Source organism: Falco naumanni, chromosome 12 (genome assembly GCF_017639655.2).
Source record: "Falco naumanni isolate bFalNau1 chromosome 12, bFalNau1.pat, whole genome shotgun sequence".
Classification (NCBI taxonomy): Eukaryota; Metazoa; Chordata; class Aves; order Falconiformes; family Falconidae; genus Falco; species Falco naumanni.
The window spans coordinates 18,205,314-18,225,952 of record NC_054065.1 but is presented as its reverse complement, the minus strand read 5'-3'; the positions used below and the strand labels follow the sequence as shown (position 1 = coordinate 18,225,952).

Below are 20,639 nucleotides of genomic sequence, written 5' to 3'. Positions count from 1 at the left end.
GTACAAACACAAAAAACACATACACAGAAATAAAATAACCTTTTCTTTAAGTCTTCTCTTTATTTGCTTTGGTCATAAAATATCAAGATCTTGCTGTAGTTTTCAATCAATATGAAATGTGTTTGGTTTATAAATGAATATTCTGTTTTGCTGTGTTAGTTTATAATGAATGAACAGCAACAGCTAAGTAAAGAACGATTAATTTTCACTTTTATCATTCACTTGCAAGAAGTTATTCTCCAATTACTTATTACCTGTGGAATAACGCTGAAATTAAACTGAAAAACCCAGTCAATATTGCATGCATCAAAAATGAAGGAAATCTTCACACACTGAGAATGGTGAAATGTTTATTGGTTTTTAGACATAGAGTCCTCCAGGGAGTGCTACAAATCCACACAAACTCACTGCATCTTCGATGTTGCATCTGGAGCGTTGATTTAGGTGAAATATGTGTAAAAACTCCTGTAGGCAGACAGCTCTCTAGTAACTATACATCTGCAAAGGCTCAAGAACATAAATTATTCCAGCATGAGTCTGGGATAAACTGTGCCCACTTCACAAACTCTAGATCTGGTTGATCCACACGGCAGCAAAGGAAAAAATGTTGTGTTTTCAAGTTAGGGAACAAGAGTTTATTTAACCATTCTGTATATATGTGCGTAATTTTACACTGATTATTTTCTCTAAGTAGCATAACATTAATGCAACCAACAAAGGAAAGAGGACTTCTGAAAATAGGACATGAAATGATGTGAGACTGGCCTGGTACAACAGGTTCCCCAAGTTACATCAGAGCCAAAGGTAAAGCAGCTGCCTTCTCAGGAAGAAAATGCATCAAGCTTTTTGCCCCACAGCTCAGACCCCTGAAAGCTACTCTGTATCCCCTGCAAACATAAAAGCACTGTACTTTCTTTTCTTTTCTATTTGTATCTCAAAGACTATCAAAGAGTATTCTGACTGGATCAAACATAACGGGGAAAAAAAAACCACACAAAACATTTTCCAATATTCTGTCTCCAGAAAACCGGAGAACTATATAGTGGTTCATCACTTGCTACTACTACACACCCAGATCTGGCATCTCAATGCTGCACTGTGGCAGGGCTTGCCTTCCATGATTTACTGAGTCTTTTCTGAGCTTACTTATCTTTAAGCCTTGGCAACATCTTGTAGCAAAGAGTCTTACACTTCAGCTACTCTGTGAAAAAAATACTCTCTTTCATTTGCTTTCTTGCCCCGTAATTTCTTATGTACCACTTGTTCCTTTGTTGTGATAAATAGTTAATAGCCTTTCATATTTACCTTCTCTGTGTCTCCTGAAGAAATAACATGCTATTCAATGCAGATGACCATTCTTTCTGTCTTTCAGTGTATTTTTCTAGGTTTACCTACGTTGTTTTTGTGATGAGGTGACTGTCCACCACAGGCTACGTATCAGCAGAATAGTTTCTGATTTTTTCTCCAGTGTTTTCCTAATAATTCTTAATTGTTTTTGCTGCTGCTGACCACTGAGCTGACATCTTTATCAGGCTCTTGAAGATGTGTTTCCTGAGATGAAATAGCTCATTTAGTGCTCATCGCCATGTAGATGTATTTGTTTTCCCTACATGCATTGTCATTATTGAACTAGAATTTATTGAGTTCTGGTTTATTACCCAGATACTCAGTATCAAGAGGGATCAAGAGGGGGTTTCTGAACTCTTCACTTAAGTTTTAGTTTTTTCTATCTTGAGTAATTCTGTTTTAATATAGATCTCAGCCCAGATTCCTGTGGGTCTCCAGCAGCCACCTCCTCTCCTTGAGATAACTGACCATTCATTCTTTCTTCCCTATTTGTTTCCGTCATGTTTTTCCTGACAGTGAACGTATCTGTGAAAACAAGCCTGATTTGTACTGTCATATCGCAGCTACAAACACTGTTTCAGACAATGAAATACGCAATAAGTCTTCCTTGCCATTTGCTTTTTCTTTCCACCTTATTTCTTTATATAGTTCTTATGTCTTTTTTGCTTTCGTTTTCTGTCTCTATCACTCTCCCTCCCTGTTCACTTTCTCAATGATCCACTTTCCCATCCAACATCTTCTCCTGTTCAACTTTCCTGCAAGGTCCCGACCCTTTCCTCACTACTCGCATCTCTTTATGTGGGCTTACTAGACCTAGAATAACTGTGTACATGGTTCTATTTCTCTGCTTACCCTATCCATCCATCTTTCACTAAAAATGGAGGCAAGCAGATATAATCTGTGCATCAGTCAAAGCCAGGGAACCTAGTGGAAGTCTCTGCATTGGAGTAAGTAGAGTTGGAGCAGCTTTCTGTGAAAGCAGGCTGACTTATGTATGAGGCTGGTTTACAGATAGATGCTGCACTGCTATTCTCGGCGGAGTTAGGGGGCAGGGAATATGCCACATCTCCTCTTGGGCTGGTCAACCAGGTGATTTGGACTTCATGACAAGATGGAGCAATTTGCCCAAATGGGTTGAGGTGCACAAGGCTAAATCATACTCCTGGCTCATCTGCCCCTCTGGTGAATTGCACACAAGGGGTGAACAGCTCTAGGAGGAAAATGGTAAAAGTTCAGCTGCCTATGTCTTTCCTAATATTTGGCAACTAGGGGATAACAGAGCTGCCAGCACATACAGAGAAGAATGAACAAACCAGTGCAACAGGCAGATTAACTCACCTAGGCTTGCTGCAGATGCCTGTAAAGACCACAAGAGCAAAACACAGGACAGCGAGCACTGCAGTCACTGGCTTGGAGAGCTGTGTTACATTTTGCTCTTCAGTCCCACGAGCCCTATGAAGAGGGAGCAACCACAGTACTTAGATCTGTTAGCATGATCATAGCAGAGATGAAGCAGCCATCCTATCTCCCTTCTGTCACCGACGACACTGATGACACCGATGTGGAGCAACACATATTGGGAAACCATAGTGGAACTTCTTTCCAACACAATGGAACTTTCCCACATGGTGCGACTTCTTTCCTCATACTTCAAGCCCTGATTCTCTTAACTCCCCTATTTGATGCCAGCAATTCCTTTTCTTCCTCATATATCCAGCATTTACCCAGTCATCACCAGAGAGTTCTGTGGGATTCAAGATTCCCAGTATATGGAAAACTTTGTGAGAAGATGTTGTGATGGGTGAGAAAGTGGAGAGGATAATTTCTGTGAAATAGCTTGTTACTTTTACCATTCTCAAATCTATTTGTCAAGCACTAAGTCGAATAACAGATAACAGGACATCTTCACAGTGAAGCATCCATATATTTCAGCTATCCACACCAGACTTTGTTCTGACATTCGCAAATACCTTGCTCCTTCAATGGCACTGAAACCAGCAGGGATATTTTGTAGAGTGAGATATTCTTCCACCAAATAAATTACTCTCCGTGAGAAAAAGCGATGGACTGAACGTATTTGGCACAGCGAGGCAATCTGCAGAACTGAGGACAGCATGGGGGAGTAAAGGTGCCGCAATCGACTATTTCAGTGAAAATAACTGCTTGAGTCAGCTGTTAGGCGTTAGAAGCGGTAATGGCGATAATGACCACACCTCGTGGCCACGCTGCTCTCCTTTTGCCAAGGACTGTTTTCTGTTGGGTGACCTCTTCTTCAGGGTAGTCAGGATACTTCTGCTGCTGCAATGCTTTTGCACAAAGGTTCTTTGTGCCAAATAACATCATAATTTTGCCAGAGGGTGTTCATGGTTATTGTTTCTTCAGTGCGTCTCTAATTAATTTTGCCAAAGCCACCCACCTTCTGCCATCTGTCAGGTGGCAAGAAGAAAGAATGTGGCTCCAGACAGCTAGACAGGACAGAAGAGCATGTGGTGAGGTGAGAAGGATATAGAGACAAATTCAAATCATCACTTCACAATAGTTTCTTTTATATGATAGTTTACGAATCATAATGGGCTATTATATCTATAGTATACAAACTAGGGAGTTAAAAACCCACAGATTAAGAAATGGCAGCGATGTTCTGAAGCAAGAGATGCTAAAGCCCTTTCTGGTCTAATATATCAATGACAACAATAATACAGTTATTGTCGTGATTCTTTTTAACCAGTAAGCTGAGTCTTTGTAGACAATGCCCATAGTTTATATTTCCTGTAAGAACAAATGTGTATTATCTTTTACCTTAACTGTTTCCACGTTTCCATGTGCTTCCAGTTATTTATCTTAATTTTGGAAACAAAAACAAATACACATCATCTAAAGAAATGGCTTGACCTTCCTTCCATAGGCCACATCCTATATTCTTTGCATGCTCCAAAGCTATTTTGCACTCTGGTTAACTCGACTAGGAGTTGTGTTTGTGTATATTCCCGCACAAAACGTATATATAACCTGACCTCACACGGCTTCACAGCACTGAACTAAAATCCCAGTAGAACTTCAGCTATGGTATTTATCATGACTGAATGTGGGTTGCAAGAAAATATTTAAGAGTCCATAGAAACTTTTCTTTAAAGTATGCAATCCCTAAATATTCGGGTATACATTATGGTCCTTTAGTTAGGAGTTTTTAGACTATTTCATATTTGCCTTTCTGTTTATTTTGTAAAAGTATACTTGTCTAGCACACATTTTTATGCCAGCCTTGCTTTGCATTTTTACAGTCTGCTAATTAGACCATTTTAACTAATTTGTTTGCATTTTGTATGAGCAAGTTGGGCTTTTGGATTGACTAATGTAATTGCAGCCAGTTTCTGCCAAATACAAATTACTCTTTCTAGTGTGAGCTAGAGAGAAAAGTAAATATTTAATAGCCATCAATACCCTTGCAGCATTTTAGAGTGTGCTTTTTTCCTATGGAAAGTTTAAATAATTTCTTCAGTGCTTGATTGCACTTTAATGTTAAGAAATTATTTTTTAATCTTTTTTGAAATAATAATGAATTAGACATTTTAGCGTCTCCATAAGGGTTTTCTTTCTGTGCACTTTGCAGTTTTAGATTCCAAGCTTTAAGATCTGGTACTTTCATGTCTGAAGTTTACTTGCGTATCTTTTTGCATATTGAATACTGTCTCCTAAAACTATTTTCCTGGAATGTACCCGGGTTTTAATGTTTCTAAGTGGATGAAGTCATGTCTTAACAGCAATGTGAAACTGTGGGACTTGCTTTCTCTTTTCTTTTTCAGAGGAGCATAGGAGAAGACAGGAACTGGTTACCAAACCTCAGCATTATTGGAATCTGTCTTTTGAACAGCAAATCTTAAGCCCTTCATCTCTGCAGAGGTGGACATAAAGGCATAGGTGCACCAGAGATTTCAACAGGCTAAAGCTCCTCAATTTTCAGCTTTAACATTCCCAGGGTACTTGCTCCAGTGCAGATCAAGAAGACCACCTGTTTGCCAGCACAGAGCAGCTCTCTTCCTTCCCCTTTTCCTTCCTCACACCTCCCTCCTTCCGTGACCTACCCAGAGGCCAAGGTACGTCTGCCTCGCCCGAGGGGCTGTCTCCCAAACATTATACACAGACCACACTTCTCAGATCAGGGCCAGAATAAGAGTGCTGACAGGTGTTGCTTTCTGAAAAAATCTGGGGATGGTGCTCTTCACCCCGGTGTACCCACCTGCATGGTGCCACTGCATTTGGCCTGGGGTATGAGTGTTTCAGGCTCTATTTTCTTTTCCCACGTGAAGCTTTCAAACACATGGGTCCCATAAGTGTCCTAACCAATGGCCTAAGGAGCAGGGCTGCTGTCTCTCTTCGTTCCCCAGTGAAGGTGGGAATAATCCCTGCGAAGTAGATGGGTTTGAGCAGGAGCAGTGGGGAATGGCTAGCTGATGCTGGGGTTGCCTTAGTGTGTTTCTAACCTTACCTTACCTCTTGTCAGTCATCTTGTGCAGCTGCTACCAGTCCCAGGATGCTGTAGGAAGGAGAATCTGCCTTTGGCCATCTTGCTGTTTCATCTGATGAAGCTAAAATGATAACAGACCGACAGCGAGATCCAGCACTAAGGAGAGAGAAACCAAAACACCTTTAAGCTGAGTCCTTGACATGTCAGACCTCATTTTCTTTTCAGAAAGGGTGCAACTTCATATAATATTAACCCATAATTATTAATCCATAATTATTATTTAAGAGGGTGAATACATAATCACTGCCAAGTGACAACAGAGGTCCATGTCATCATCAGGCTGTATAATCAGGTCCTGAATTTCATAACCACAACTAAATTCCTTCTCCCTGTCCCATTCCTGTTACATCAAATGTGCCATGGAAAATGACTTGTCATGTAACAACATGTTTTTGATAGATGCTCTATCATTATCCCTCACTGTCTTTGCAATCCTCCCCATCATGCACTAAGAACAGGTGCACTGCAAAAGGTAATAATTTTTTTTTGTTTCAGGTATTTGCTTGGCCTAGACAGATAGGCAGGTGATTTGATCAGTGAACAAACAATGCTGTTCTGAGAAAGTTACTGTTAACAAGCAGGCTTACCTGCCCTCCCAGATAAGTTTAAGTGTGGCACTTCATTAGCGAACCCAACACTGCCACTGTCCGATATCTGCAAGTCTCACAAACATCTGTAGCAAATTTGAGCATAACTCAGTGATAGAATTTGTCTGCTTGTATCAAAACCTATTTTTTTTCAAATTTAACACTACATTTAATACTAAAATCTAATATCAAAATGCTGTAATTATCTTACCAACAAATTTAATACTGAATTTCTAGTGTATATTTTCCATTATGGGCATGGTCGATCTTTGGGAATAGTGTTCTGTGGTCCTAATTTATATGAATTTCTTGATTACATACTTCTTGGTCCTAGATACAGAGAAAAGTAACTTCCTGTGTATCCTTATATTTGTTATTTTGGAAACGAAGAGGACAGATTATCAAATGTATTTGAGTATGTACCCAGTACATCTCTGAGTGTGCCTAGCTGAATGCACATTGCAACGCTGGTGTGATTTTGGTACTCCTGAAAGGAGGTAAAAGGCTGAAGGCTTTGAAGATGGTTGTACCATGGCACAAGAAGGCTGTCTAAAATAGCTGCACAGATCGTCTTTAGAAATGAGAAGGAAGTTAGGTTATTTTCTCGCTTCTGACCATTCTACAATTTATTCATGCCTATATTCTCTTGGTGCTAATAGGATTACTCACACAAGTAACACAATAGCACTTTAGCCTTAAGCAGTTGGCCTCCACGCTGATATACAAGTGAGCATGTCAGCTGGTGCTTACTGTGATGCAGAGAACAAATTCACCAAGAACTGAACTGGCTCTGTTTTAAGTCATAGATAACTGAAATCTATTTTAATCATTGCAGTCACAGGAAAGTGTTTTCTAAATGTGTTATGTCAAAACATCCTAAAAAGTGACATGTAATCCAAGGCACACGTTTTATTCTTGATTACATTTGCAAATTGAATCTCAGTCCTTTCAAGGCATTTTGAATTTAAAGTAATATTGTTGAACACTTCTGTTCTTGATATTCTACTAAAGTAGCACCACAGGAATGTTCCATAAAGGACTTCAGCACAATAATTCATTTATTCACTGAATACCCTGTCTTAACAACTGACAATTTTTACAGATCTCACCCCTCTCCAGGGATTTAGTCATTCTCCAAAATGTAACAGCAAGAGATGCAGAGATGTTTAAAAAATGTATAGCACTTTCCAAATTCTTCAATAAATAAATATCCAACAGAAAATACAGATGCTTTTCACCAGCTACATCACAAGACCTTTCAGTGTCTGCTCTCTGCTTATGAACTCTCTATTTCTTTAAAAGCCTATGAGAATCAATGTGTTTACAGTGTCAGGTCCCGGTTAAACTACACAGGGAAACAAATCCCAAACATTTAGCTTTCTAAAGCTACAATGGCATTTCTCACACTGACTCAGCCCGAGTCTTCTGCTGTGCTAGGTTGTGTCAGTAATTTTCAGAATTTCATATTTCAATGCAAAATTATTTGTTTGAAATTTTGGCTGTTTCTAAGCCCAGTATTTCTGTGCCTGAAGAGTAGCTTGAATGTAAGGGATGGTGCATGAGTGTCTCTGTGTTGCTGTAACATTCCAGCAGGAAAATTCTTGACCCAAATGATGAACACAGAGTATGGTATAGCAGTTCGTTCTTAAACATACACTCTCCTAAATTTGTGCTCTGCCCATGACATTTTTCCACTAAGGATAGGCATACTTAGAAGACAAATTTCCATGTGAATGGCAAGATATTTTGCAATCATTGTGTGAACTATAAGAGGAAATGCCAATCACCAATTTTAGACTATTTTATTTGTACCAAGCAGTAGATGTTTCTAGTGTTTATTAAACTCTTTCAAATATAACAGCAATGAAATGTCCAAGAGAAATCGTTGGTCCGTTTTATGTCATTTGCACCTGTATTTTGGACTTAATAGAGCAAAATGAAGATATGTATGGGGAAGGTATGCGAGGGTAAAGGGCATGCAAAGCAGTGACGTGAATAGCAAGAAAGAAAAGCTGAAGAAGAAAAAATAATGGTCTGATTAGGTGCTGGTGGAAGATTTTCTACTCACCTGTGCTAGAAAGTGGTATTAAAATATCTGGTCCTCATAGAGCGCTACAGTAACACAGGACTTCTGCAAAATTTAGTGTCTTGATCAACAATTGGGTTTGCACCTCCAAGAGTTTAGATTTACATCTGACCATCACCTAAGTAATGCACTTTGACACAAAGCATTGCTTATGTTGCTGCTAACTAACAAAATTTATTTGCAAAGGTGAACACTTATAAAGGTGTTAAAGACACAATGAACAGGAGCCAAACTTTTGAACTTTTAACCCATTCTATAACCTATGTGAGGTATACTTATAAAAACAGGAATGCCAGTTATGTTTGCAAGTGGCTTCAGATTAACAAGGGCAGATATAATCCAAAGTACTGCTTACAGGTCAGTGAAAAGTTTAAAGGTTAAACCCTGCTACTTTTTTTTCAGTTCAGATTCCAAAGAGTTCGAAAAGAAAGGCCCATTTCTACTCCCAGCTACACTAGTGTGAATTTAGTATTCACAAGTGCTTGGTCTTAGTTGAATTGATGTGGATTTGCAGCACAAGGACTACCAGCTCTGGCTCTATACTGTTGCTTCACTGCTTGGTTGAAAGAACATGTTTTGTTCAGCTGCCACTTTCCCCTGAAAAAAAAAAAAATCCATGTAAATTTGCCCATGGAGTTTTCAGAGCAGAGAAGCTACACAAAATACTTGAATACACTGTAGAAGTTGAAAATAAATATATTGGGAAAGGTGAATTTCCATATTAAATAAGTTTATTTGACGCTCATTATCTCATAGCAAAAATAACATTCTTCCACCAGCAGTTCTACAGCATTTTTTAAATATGGTGCAAATGTTGGATTATATTTTACAAGAGAGGTTTGTTAACAGTAAAATCATCATAGCCTTACTTCTATAATAACCTAACAGGAGCCACACCACTGAAAAGAAGAATGTCTTATCTGAAATGAGATTTCCAACTAAGATCATCTAAGGAAATATATAACAACACTGTGACTCTTGGGTGACCTTATGTTTTTCTTTTCTACTTGTTTTTCTACTATTAGCAGTAATAAAACCACACTATTTAGCAAAGCTTTAAAAAACGTCAAACAAATACCAGTATTCACATCTGCATCTTTTCTTCCTGAAGAAATCCTTCAAGTCTCCCTTTTGGACTCCACTCTTACTGATACTACCTGGGAACAGAAAATCTTCCAGGGATTGGAAGGGCTCAGGGCCACTCCTGATACAAACTGCAAACTGGGGCACTGCCTTCACCGCCTCTCTACCAGCCACGCTACCCACAAAAAGCCCATCTGTAATTGTTCTGTCCTGGCCAGGTTCCTGAGCAGTAACTACTGGAGAAAGTTGCTTAAAGACAATGTACAGAGAGTAGTGATAAATATAGAGAAAGATTACAAACCACGTTCTGCAAATTCCTTTTGGGTATCTTCCCAGAACGTTATGCAGAGAGGTAGATGGGTTAATAGCAGCAAGGAGCCTCACAGCATCCCTGCACTCCCCCCTGGTCTTACGGACTCTTCGAGATTGCCTGTTCTGCTCATGTCCTCCCGATGGTTCCTCTTCAGCAACTTTCGTTTCATACCCCACTTCTGGGCTGTCTCTTCAAGTGTTCTCTTAGCATCTCCACTGCTCCTGTTCATACCATGCTATCCTGCTGCTTTCCCATGCCTGTGCAATGCCAGTCCCCAGGCAGTTCTCACCTCACAGCTCCCTGTCTGGTTTTCAAACCACATAACTCTGTGGAGAGGCTTTTTATAATATTATTTTTTTTCAGTGTTTTGGTTTTGGTTTTTTAACCTTTTGAAACTCTCTGAAGGAACTAGATGAGCTTTAAGTCATGATCTCATGCAGAAGGAAGAACAAAGTGTTGCACAAGGGGGAAGAATGAGAAATGGTAGACTTTTTATAATACATCCAAACATTCCTGGAAAAAATACTATACGGTTCTGGAAATTGCAACTTTTCTTATGACCCACCTTACAACTTGTGGCTTGAAAAGCTGCAAGACTTTTTCTTCCCTTGATAACCTATCTGTAAAAGCACTTCCAGCAAGAAGGGTTGCCCATACAACCCTGTGGGTTTTTTTCCTTTTCAACCTTTGTAAACACTCATACAAAGAAATTCAGTTGCTTGGTTATGGATAGAAAATGGATCCACAAGAACGAGAACTTGGGCAATGTATATTCATTTCAAAGTTAAGGAAATATTGATGGAAAACACTTCTGCATCTTCCACTAGAATTACTGAATATATCTGATTAAATATATAAACTTCACTTTGCTATTCAAGTTCACCAAGCATGTTTGGAATATCAATTATTTTGTTAACATACTGACATGATCTAGTCAAACAATATTAAATGCGTTTTGGGGTAATAAAATGTAAAGCCCTATTTAAGTATCTTTGCTTTTTTAAAACAATGGAGAGAGAGAGATTTCTGCAAAAGCAAAATTATATTTCCACAAAAACTGTAAATTACAATCATTAACCTCAGCCTTGCCATAAGCACCTTTTTTCCTCAGGGGCATGGACCAGCTGTCCTCAAAGAGAAATTTTAGTTTCAGAAAGCTCTTGGGAAAAAGATACAAAATACACTGTTAGGCTATTTATAAAACACAACAAGTTATCTCTAATCTGTTCCTACTAATCAGTGTAAACCACAAGAAAGAAAAATTGCTCTTAGAATAAAAATTCCTAAAGAGTCTTAGGGACACAGGGAAGCTTCTGAAGGAAAAAGTTTAATTTTAAGTAAGGCACCACATTCTGACCATGGCATTGGCTTAATAAACTGTACAGGCTCAGATGCATGAATTTATGCCAGATTTTCCAAACTGTAAAGCATGACTGATATTTCTTACCTTGCTCAGAGCAGCTGACACACTTTAGTTCAAACAGTACTTGATTTTCCTTCTTCCCTTGCCTGCTCTGGCGCACCAGGGTCTGCCGTTTTAGTATTTTACTGTGACATCCTTGTTATCTGTTGCCTCAAAGTTTTTAATGGTACCATATATGTACGTGATGCCTTGTAAGAGTAAGGTTCAAAACTGCTGAACTTGTGCACCCATGCGTTAATCTACACGCAAGAATAATCTAGTTAATGAAAAGATGGCCGGGGGAAAGCAGAGCCTGTCTGTAAGCTCGGGATGTGAGAGGTAGCACGGGCTGTGGTTGGCACTAGGAAGACCTAAAACTGCCAGTGACCCATTGTGTGATTCCGAGGAAGCCATTTCACCTTTCTATTGTGCTTTTCTTCTCAGCCTCCGTCTCTCCAACCCGCCAGCCCTTCACAGCAAGATCTGTCTCTTACGATATGTGTCTCACAGCAGGAGCTCAGCTGGGGCTTCCAAATTAGAGCTGATTGGGAATTTTTCAACAAAATGAATTTTCATTAGAAAGTGCAGCTCAGTTCCAGTGCGGTTCTGCAGCGCAGTTGTGGGGACGCTCACCCAATATATGAGGATGCAAATTCAGCTAATGACTCTGAAGAATACATTGCTATAGGAAGCAGATCATCTCTAGCAGAAGCTGTGGAGTGTACCTTGCCCTAGGATAACTATCAGGCTGTGGGTGAATTGGCACAGTCATCTGTAGTTAGAGAGATAGCAGGTCAGGAATCTGAACCTGAGAATGTAGGGGAGTTCACATGCTGTACATCCCTTTTGTTGTTGTGCGTGTTTGTATAAAAACAAACTTTCTAAAAGCACCTGAGTTTGCTACAGGAAAGAACTGGAGCATCAATGAAATCCTGAGAAGTTTCATGAGTGGGTTTACTTGATCTCACTCGGTTCTGCTCTGAACCCTGCAAAGTGTTAACAGTGAGATCAGACACGTTTTATCTTGTAAAACACTTACAGTCTAAAGGAAACAGACAACTTCAGAATAAACCATGACCAACCATTTGAAGAGAGTTAATGGCAAAGAGAGAAGTTATTTTCAAAAATCATTCCAACCAGAAATAGAAAGGCTTTCTGGTGATTAGTAAAAACAGGTTGTCCCCAGCATGAGGAAGGAGATGGCAGTAGGCAGGTGTGGGCAAAGGGAATAATCAGATCAGTAAAGTCAAGAGCATAGTCACAAAGTTCAGTGGAGACAACAGGAAATTAAAGCATGGATTTAGGGGGAAACTCATATGGGCCTTTAGTAAGTTTTGGTGTGCCATAATGAGAGAAAGGAAATAACCAGGAATTTCCAAAAGGGATGCCATTAAAGCTTTTAGAATATTTCCTTAGCAGCTTCTGAGTATTGATTCTGGTGAATCACTCTGAAAAAAGAAACTTTTAGAAAGAGGGTTTTTTTATCAAAAAATATTTGTTGGTATGAAGCAGATCTCCGCTACATGCCAGCATATTGTGTAGGACACTGCAGGAATCCCAAAACGGCAGTGCTGAGGGGAATGTGTTTTATCCCCTTCCCAGGCCGACTGCAGCTTCTCTTAGTGCCTGCCAGTCTAAGCCAGCCTGCATTCGTAACCCAGAGAGCAGCTGAGTCATATTCCGTTCACATGGTCACTTTGCAGCTGACGATGATTGCACTACCTATGTGGCATTTCCAAAGAATATGCAAAATGTCGTTTGCTGAAATGGCAACTCTGTAAACATGTCTCCGGGGGGCATTTTGTGCAAAAGTTAAAGACTATCAGGAACATTATATCACTTAGGCGAAAGATTTGTACTGGATCATGCACTATTCTCTCTCTAGCCTCTGTCTACCAAACACCAGCTCTGTGCGCACGGCTGTGAACCTGGGGCAAGGGTTCAGGCTCTGGTGTAGCTGAAATGAGGACACAGCCTCCCGCCTGGCATCAGCACTGCCACTGTGCTCACCTTTCAGGAAAATTAGAGCCTCTTTCTCTGGGAGCTAATTTTGCTTAAGCTCGCTCCATGAGTTCCCATTCTCTAATTGTTCACTTTAAACTCAGCCAGAACAAATCATTTTTCCAACTTCAGAACAATATGCTGGGAGAATATATGGAGAAATGAGTCAAGCCCTGAAAGAAAGCTCAACAACAAAAATATTGCATCGACAGTACAGATTACTAACAAAACCACTAGATGAAGCTCCTTCTTGATGAAGACTGTAACTTTTCCAATGCAGGATGATGACCTGTATTAGTTCCTCAGAAAGAAAAAATTGTCTCCATTTAAATGATATGACTAGTAAAAAAACACTAAACTCTGGAGCCTTCTGTGGGCAAAAGGTTTGCCTGTGAACCTTCTGCTACATAAATTGAGATTAAGAAGAGAAAAATTTGAGACAAACAAGCACTGACCTGTGAGTGAGAATTAAGCAAACATGTAGATGAATTCAGAGATGGAGCCCTGCGATGGGGAAATACCCAGGGTAAGAGATGTTTACAGAGAAAAATTCTGTGGATTTTCAGGCAGGGGAATAGTGGTGGTTACCTCCTGCTAAAATATCACAGCCGCAATGAAGTGGCAAAGACGACAACTGACATGTCAGAGACACATAAATCTATCTTTATAGGGCTGACAACCTGGTATGATTGCTCTCCAAAGATAACTTTATAACTTGCTGAAGTGTGATTTAAGGATGCCCTGGAGCAGCACTAACCTGTGTACCTTTCTTGTGGGTAACTTTTTATAAGCTATAGCTTTAGTTAATAGCTTATGCAATTTTTCATTTGACCTACGGGTGTCCCATGTGGGTGGGATTTTCAAAAAGACTCAGGCCCAGATCCCCAAAGGGATTTACACAGAGATGATTGCACCTATAATGTGTGTAGGGAGCAGAGCAGAGACCTGGCCACAGTTTACACTGTAATCTAGCGAGGATGCTGCAACACTCTTAAATGTTCACCAGGAAATCTACCCATGCTTATGCGTGAAATTGCTCTGGACTCTGGTGATGCTTTAGCTCTATCCCACCAAAATGGAGTAATATTAGGCACCAGCCAAGTGCTCTTGAAAAGGCCAGACTGAACCTTTCCTACTGTAACTTTGACCCTTTCTAAAATATCTTTTAGAAATGAGTACTTGTATTTTATTACCAGGTAGACCACTTCAGCAGGAAAAATGTGTGCTGCTTTTATTTCAGTGTTTTGTTTTTCAAGTGAACTATTGTATATACATGTAAGAATAAAAAGAATGGTAAAAAGGATAGTAACGCAATATCCAGTTTGGTCCCAGTGATGTTAGATGTGCTTAATCTGAAGCAGCTGATAATCTCTGCATACAACTTGGGCTGTAGATCTTTGAGCACATCTTCCTTTCGATGCTGGCAAAGAGCAGGGGTGGTATCTTCATATATGTCAAACACTAGGATAAATTATGTCTTCCATGGGAAAGAAGCCACAAGCAGCAGTCTATCTTATAAATAAGCCTTTAGGGAAGCTGCTGTATTTCCATTTTTTCCCTGTCTTTTCACAAAGCCAAACCGTCCCCTGCGGCATTTGGGCACTCAGAAGACAGTTGTATTTGAAAGGCCATAAACAGTCAAACTAAATAAAGAGATGTGAAAAGCTGAAGTCCTTGCAATGCCGTGCTACAAAACAGGTGCCAGACTGGCAAGTTCTGCTTGAAGGCTCGATGCTGATTTGCTTCCTCAGACCCAGAGAGCTCTTGGCAAGAGTCTCTAAAGAAAAGCAAAGTGCAGGCTGCGCTGGCCTCACGCCTGTGGAGCAGACAGCTACCTTTCTGAACGCTAGTGCAGCACAGGGGCATTACAAGCTAAACTCTCGGATCCATGTTCTGACCTCCGTCAGTGGCTGAATTTATGCTCCTCTGAGTGGGGAGAAAGCATCCTGAAAGCAGTAGAGGACCTCAAGGCTCTTTAGAGCTCCTCAAATACTCAAGTGTAGTGGTAGCAGAACATCCTCATCTGGCTTTCACTATGACAGGTAGTAAGCCCAGTAAACATAACTCAGGGTAGACTTCTGAGGGCTGCAGAGTAAACTGGAGAAAAGCCTTTGTCCTCCCAAAACCCACCTGGACGCAACTCTGTGCAGCCTGCTCTAGGACAACCTGCTTTAGCAGGTGGTTGGACTAGATGATCTCCAGAGGTCCTTTCCAACCCCAATCATTCTGTGCTTCTGGGATTCTGTGACAGTGTTATGGGAAAGCCTGCAAAGCTGTAGGTCCAAGCACAGAGCCTCTGCTCACTTCCAGGGGAGCACCAACTGCAGATAAAATAGCAGTGCAAAAGGGCTAAAGGCATGGTAAGAATTCATCTCAAAAGCATTATAAGTTTACTTTGCTCACACCTACAGGACAAAGTATGGTAATGTTACTGCTGTTGTAGCAGTAGTATGGTCTACAGATAAGAACTCCAGTATTTTCAGAAAAGCAGCAGTATTTTCTTTTAGACCAACTGTTTTAACTAGGGGGGGAAAAGCTTGCAAACATAAGTCCTCTTTAGTATACAAAAAAACCTTCCTCCTGCTACTGGTATCAGCTCTTCCAGTAGAACAGCTTTCTTTTCTCTGTAACTTTGCCTTGGAAACAAAGATCTGAACTCTTCTCCAATGTAAAATACGGAGTGAGCTATGCCTACACAGTAAAAAAACATTGAAAATGTTTACTGGGAAAACTGATGGACTCACAGCACACTTTTTCCTAAGACTGACGTAATTTTAAGGTTAGTCAGAAAAAAGGTTTCTTCCCAGTGGGTCTGTTTTGTAGGCATAGTGATTTAAAGTCCCATTCTCGCAGAAAGCCATCACAGAGCTTAACTAAGAACACTTAAATCCTAAGGGTGAACTGTGGGCCCTGTGGAATTGGTATGGTTATAAGAGTGCACAGGTCTTGTATTAAGGCATGTTTTTAACAAGGTAGAAGTTCACATATAGAATGGGAGAAGAAGAAAGCAGATTCTATCCTAAAGCACTTGCACCCTGGCTCTGGATAAGTTAAATAAGTGTTTTATGCTACATAGCACTTCAAAATTTATGACCTCTTGTCCTTGCTAATAAAGAAAATACCACTTCACCACAAGTGGAAGAAAAATTACATAAAAATAATTTCAGCTATTTCCTACTTCATAAGAACTAAAGTAATGCTGTTGTCCCTCAGCATCAAAAAATTTACACTTTGTCAGATAAAGTGCACCATTCACCATTGCCAGCAAAACACATGTTCTTGTTGGTCCTAGCACTTCATTCTTTTTGCGCTTTCTGGCTCTTAAATGAGGGAAAATATGAGGATGATGCTTTAGGATCACAGAAAAGGGAAGTATGCTACTTTTTAAAGCTTTCTACTTCCAAGGAACTAGAGTATTCATTGCAAAGGCCGGGACAACTAAGGAAAAGTGACTCCAAAATACCATCTGCAGTCAGATTTGGGATGAATGTTCTCAAAAACTGTTTTCTCTTACACCTACATTTTGTGGGCTTGAGCATTATGCCCAAAAAGATGACTGGGGACTATGAAAAAAAGGAACAGAAACCTAAAAGCAGGTTAATCTCCTAGAACTCTGAATCCAGGGCAGCTACATTGTATTTCTGAGGCTGCCTTAATGTCTCAGTCAGTCATTCTTGCCCTGTTCTCGTACCTGATCTAAAGAGGGTAGTAACATTATTTCCTCTCACCCGTCCATTTTTAATTAATGTTCATTTTAATCACAGGTGCCATCAGAGACTCTTTCTTAATGTGTATTATTCCTTTGGCCAGCATGGAGGGTTTCTCTTGGCAACCCTAGATGTAGGAGCAGTATAAATATAGTCAGTGCTACAGTGATAAGCAAAGTCTTTAAAATAACATAGATCTCAGCATACATGCATATTCGTACGTAAACGGTAAGGTACATTCAGCATTAGCCTAAACAGAGGAAATCAAGTAACACAGCACAAGCACAGAAAGCAAGTATAAAATTATTTGATCAAACTGTTTCTACTTCATTTATTTTTGTCCTGCTCTGACTGGTGTAACTTATAATTAGTCTCTGCCTGCAGTGGTGTGGTTCCAAAGAATGGTGGATTAAGGAGAAACTCTAGAATATCTCCGTAACTTGACAAGTTCTAACCTGAAAAGCTACACTTAGTCCATTAAGGATTTTTCACAGTGACATTTTAGTGCAGCTAGGGAAATATGCCACTTTGGCATTTATCATTTTCAGGGCACGGACAGTGAAAAGGAGTTTGCTATGAAGAACAAAATAAAATAGATTACACATATAGAAGTGAGGTGAAGAATACCGATAAATATACACCACTGAATGTCAGCGAATGTCACTTGAGAAGCCATTTGCAGCTACCAGAACAGCCTTGCAAACCAGCAAAAGTAGCAAAACCAGGCAAAACAAGTTGGGTGTACTCACTTCCACATGAATAAGCAATAAACCTCTCTGAAGTTACACCAGAAAGTTGTTTAACTTGATAGATGAATCTTTTCCAAATTGCTCTGTCACATACTGTATATGGCTACAAAGGACTATGGACGATTTAAAGCTAAAAAGAGAAGCCATTGCTGAGAATGCAACAATTTAAGCATTTTTGTTCAAACATTTGTATTCTGCTTTGTATTAAAGGGACAGTTGGAACAAAGGAGTGATTCATCACACTGCTTTTTCTTCCAGTGTGATGCTGCTCTTTTTTTTTTTTTTTTTTTGTCACAACTATTGCATTATTACTGTTTCTCCTTTAAACGTATCTGCTGCTCTAGCAACAGAGCCTAGAGGTAAATCAGCTTGGGTTTGGTAGGCAGAAATGTTGCAAATGAAAGCTTTTCTGTTGAAAAATTTCTAATGGTAGCTATCTAGCATGCCATCTGAGTATAAGTGAAAGACCTGCAAGATGTCTCCTATCTTTCCAGCAGCATCCGATTTGTAGATCTATGGATCAACTCCATTTGGGTTTATAGACACGCTGACCTGGAAAAAGCCCTCCTTGTGAAAGTTACAATACTTGAGAGACAACATCAAGATTCCTTCAGGCTTATTTTAATCTGGGCTTTCTGTTTGCAACCTCTTGAACCACTACTCTTCATTGATAATAAACAGAAGTGAAGATCTTTGACTCAGAAAATATCTCCAAGGAAAAGTAGGAGTTCTTAAAATTTCAGAAACCCTGACTGCTTTTATATTTAATTTTCCATGAGATTCTTCCTCCCAAATTCTAATTTATCTTAGCAAAATCAGAGGCAGCCTGCATCATTTTGATTTCATGAGACTGTTATCCCCAGACACCACACTCATGCAAATTTCAGATCAGTTTTGTTTTCATTAGTGAAAAGCAGCAACACAGATCACATAAATGGGGTCATACAGGAACCGCTTTATTCAAAATATTTCGTACACGCTAAGATATGCTGACTGTAGAACTGTTTCAGTCAAACTTCTCGCCATATGTTCATGTAAAAGCTACAAACCACCAGCCCTGTAACAGCATCCTAAAGCCTGGAAGTTTAAATCTTTGAAGAGAACAAATTTCATGTACTTACAAATCCTGTAGATGAGGTAAGGGCAAACCTTCCCTTCTTGGGCAGGTGTTTATGCAGTGAATTTTCTTTGTACAAGTCTTCACTCTATTCTTGCAAAAGCAAAATCAAAAGTGATCCTTATTAGTCAAGCTGAACACATTATTAAATTAAATGTAAAACCTGTTTTAGAAATGGACAATGAAAATCAGAGAACAAAGATTAAACAGATGGGTTGAACTTTCCTGAACCGCTCCCTGCCGCCCTCCCCCCCCCCTCCGATTCTTTGAAAACTGAAGTAATCTTTGAGGCAAAACAGGCGTTTGACAGCATCCGTCACCCAGAAGCTCTGTAGCAGTAGTGCTTCTTTGGTCTTGTTTTGAATTTCTCTGTCAATTTGAATAGACACAACAGAGTCTCAAGCAGCGATGCTCACAAGCTGAGAAGGCAAGGACCGTGTCACGTGCAACAAAGGGGAAAGGATCATTTTGTTACCTCATCACAAATATCAGTGTTTCCGAAAGATTCTCCCTTCACATAAATGTATGCAGTTCAGTGAAAAACACAAGAAAGCTTATTTACCTTTTACATGTGAAATTTAATACTCTGCGTAATAATATGCTTAACATTTTTAGAAGCTCTGAGATGTATCACATATGCCTTCAAGAGAGACAAAAATACAGATTCTTAAAGGTTATTTGAAAAGCATAAATGCTTGGCCAAGAGGTTTTAGAAGAATTCCCAAACAAACAGGCAGCACATGCATAAATATGCTGATTTTGTGACAAGCACTGAAAAGAAACTTCTGGTTAGCAGCCTGCCTAACCTAACGAATGGTTTAGTCCTTCCTTCCTCCATCCTAAGCGTGAAAGCTGCTATCCACACCCCAGACTTGATCTGAACTACAGAATGCGATGGCGAAATGCCTACTGACGTCGGATCAGGCCCAGCAGCCTCCAGGCTTGAGCCTGTAGGCCTTCACCAACCTACACTTCCCCACAACCAAAAGTCCCTCAAATGCAGCTGTTAAGGTATGTGCAAAATATCTGAAGCTCTTAATCGGACAGATCTTGTCCTTTGGAACAAGTAGAAATTTTGCCTGAATAAAGCAGTACAGGGTTTGGCGTGGCACAGCCAGTAATAATGAAGAATCACAGTTTCTGTTATCAGGGGTTTTTGATACATTTGTCTTTCTAAGTAAAAAGAGCATACAGTTCTAAGGGGGGGTGTCATTTTTTTGTCCTTTTTTATTTTAATGGCTAAACATTGTAATGCTAGCTAAATAGAAATTCTTGTCTGTTAATAGGTTCCTTTAGTTTGTAATAAATAGGAATGCTAATGACTAAAATTTGGTATTTGGTATGCATTAGCTTTTGTACGTCTTTTCTTTACAGGCTTCATTGACATTCAATATGGCAAGCTTCCTTTGAAACATATTTATAAAATAACTACAGTATAATTAAACCAACAAAGCCATCTTTTAAGTAAGCTTAATAGCTCCATTTTTCACTCTGTAAATTTTTTAGTTTAAGGAGGAAAAATAGTTATGCTTCAATTCTACTGTATATTTCATTTTGCATCTGGTATTTTCTTTCCATTTGCAATCTGTGCATATCTAATTCTTGAAAACTGTGATTATTAATAAGTGTGCATGAAAAACATGCTTTGTAGAATCTTCCGCAAGAATACTTTTGTTAATGAGAACTGAAACATATCTTGGCAAAGACAATATAGGTAATACA

At 39.6% G+C, this 20,639-nt stretch overlaps 1 long non-coding RNA gene across 12 annotated transcripts in view; it reads right to left on the bottom strand.

The window, feature by feature from the left end:
* Positions 1-336: 336 nt before the first annotated feature.
* Positions 337-20,639, bottom strand: part of LOC121096258 — a 31,866-nt gene continuing 11,563 nt past the window's right edge. For 4 of the 12 annotated variants that reach the window (XR_005830428.1, XR_005830418.1, XR_005830426.1 and 1 more), the window contains 6 exons: positions 18,922-19,010; positions 17,801-17,930; positions 8,528-17,178; positions 5,839-5,968; positions 5,585-5,750; positions 337-3,812 (listed from right to left, as the gene is read on the bottom strand). This is a non-coding gene — a long non-coding RNA (uncharacterized LOC121096258). Of the gene's footprint in view, positions 3,813-5,584; positions 5,751-5,833; positions 5,969-6,459; positions 6,546-8,527; positions 17,179-17,800; positions 17,931-18,921; positions 19,011-20,639 lie in introns of all 12 variants that reach the window. The other 8 variants (XR_005830427.1, XR_005830423.1, XR_005830421.1 and 5 more) reach the window with 8 other exon arrangements.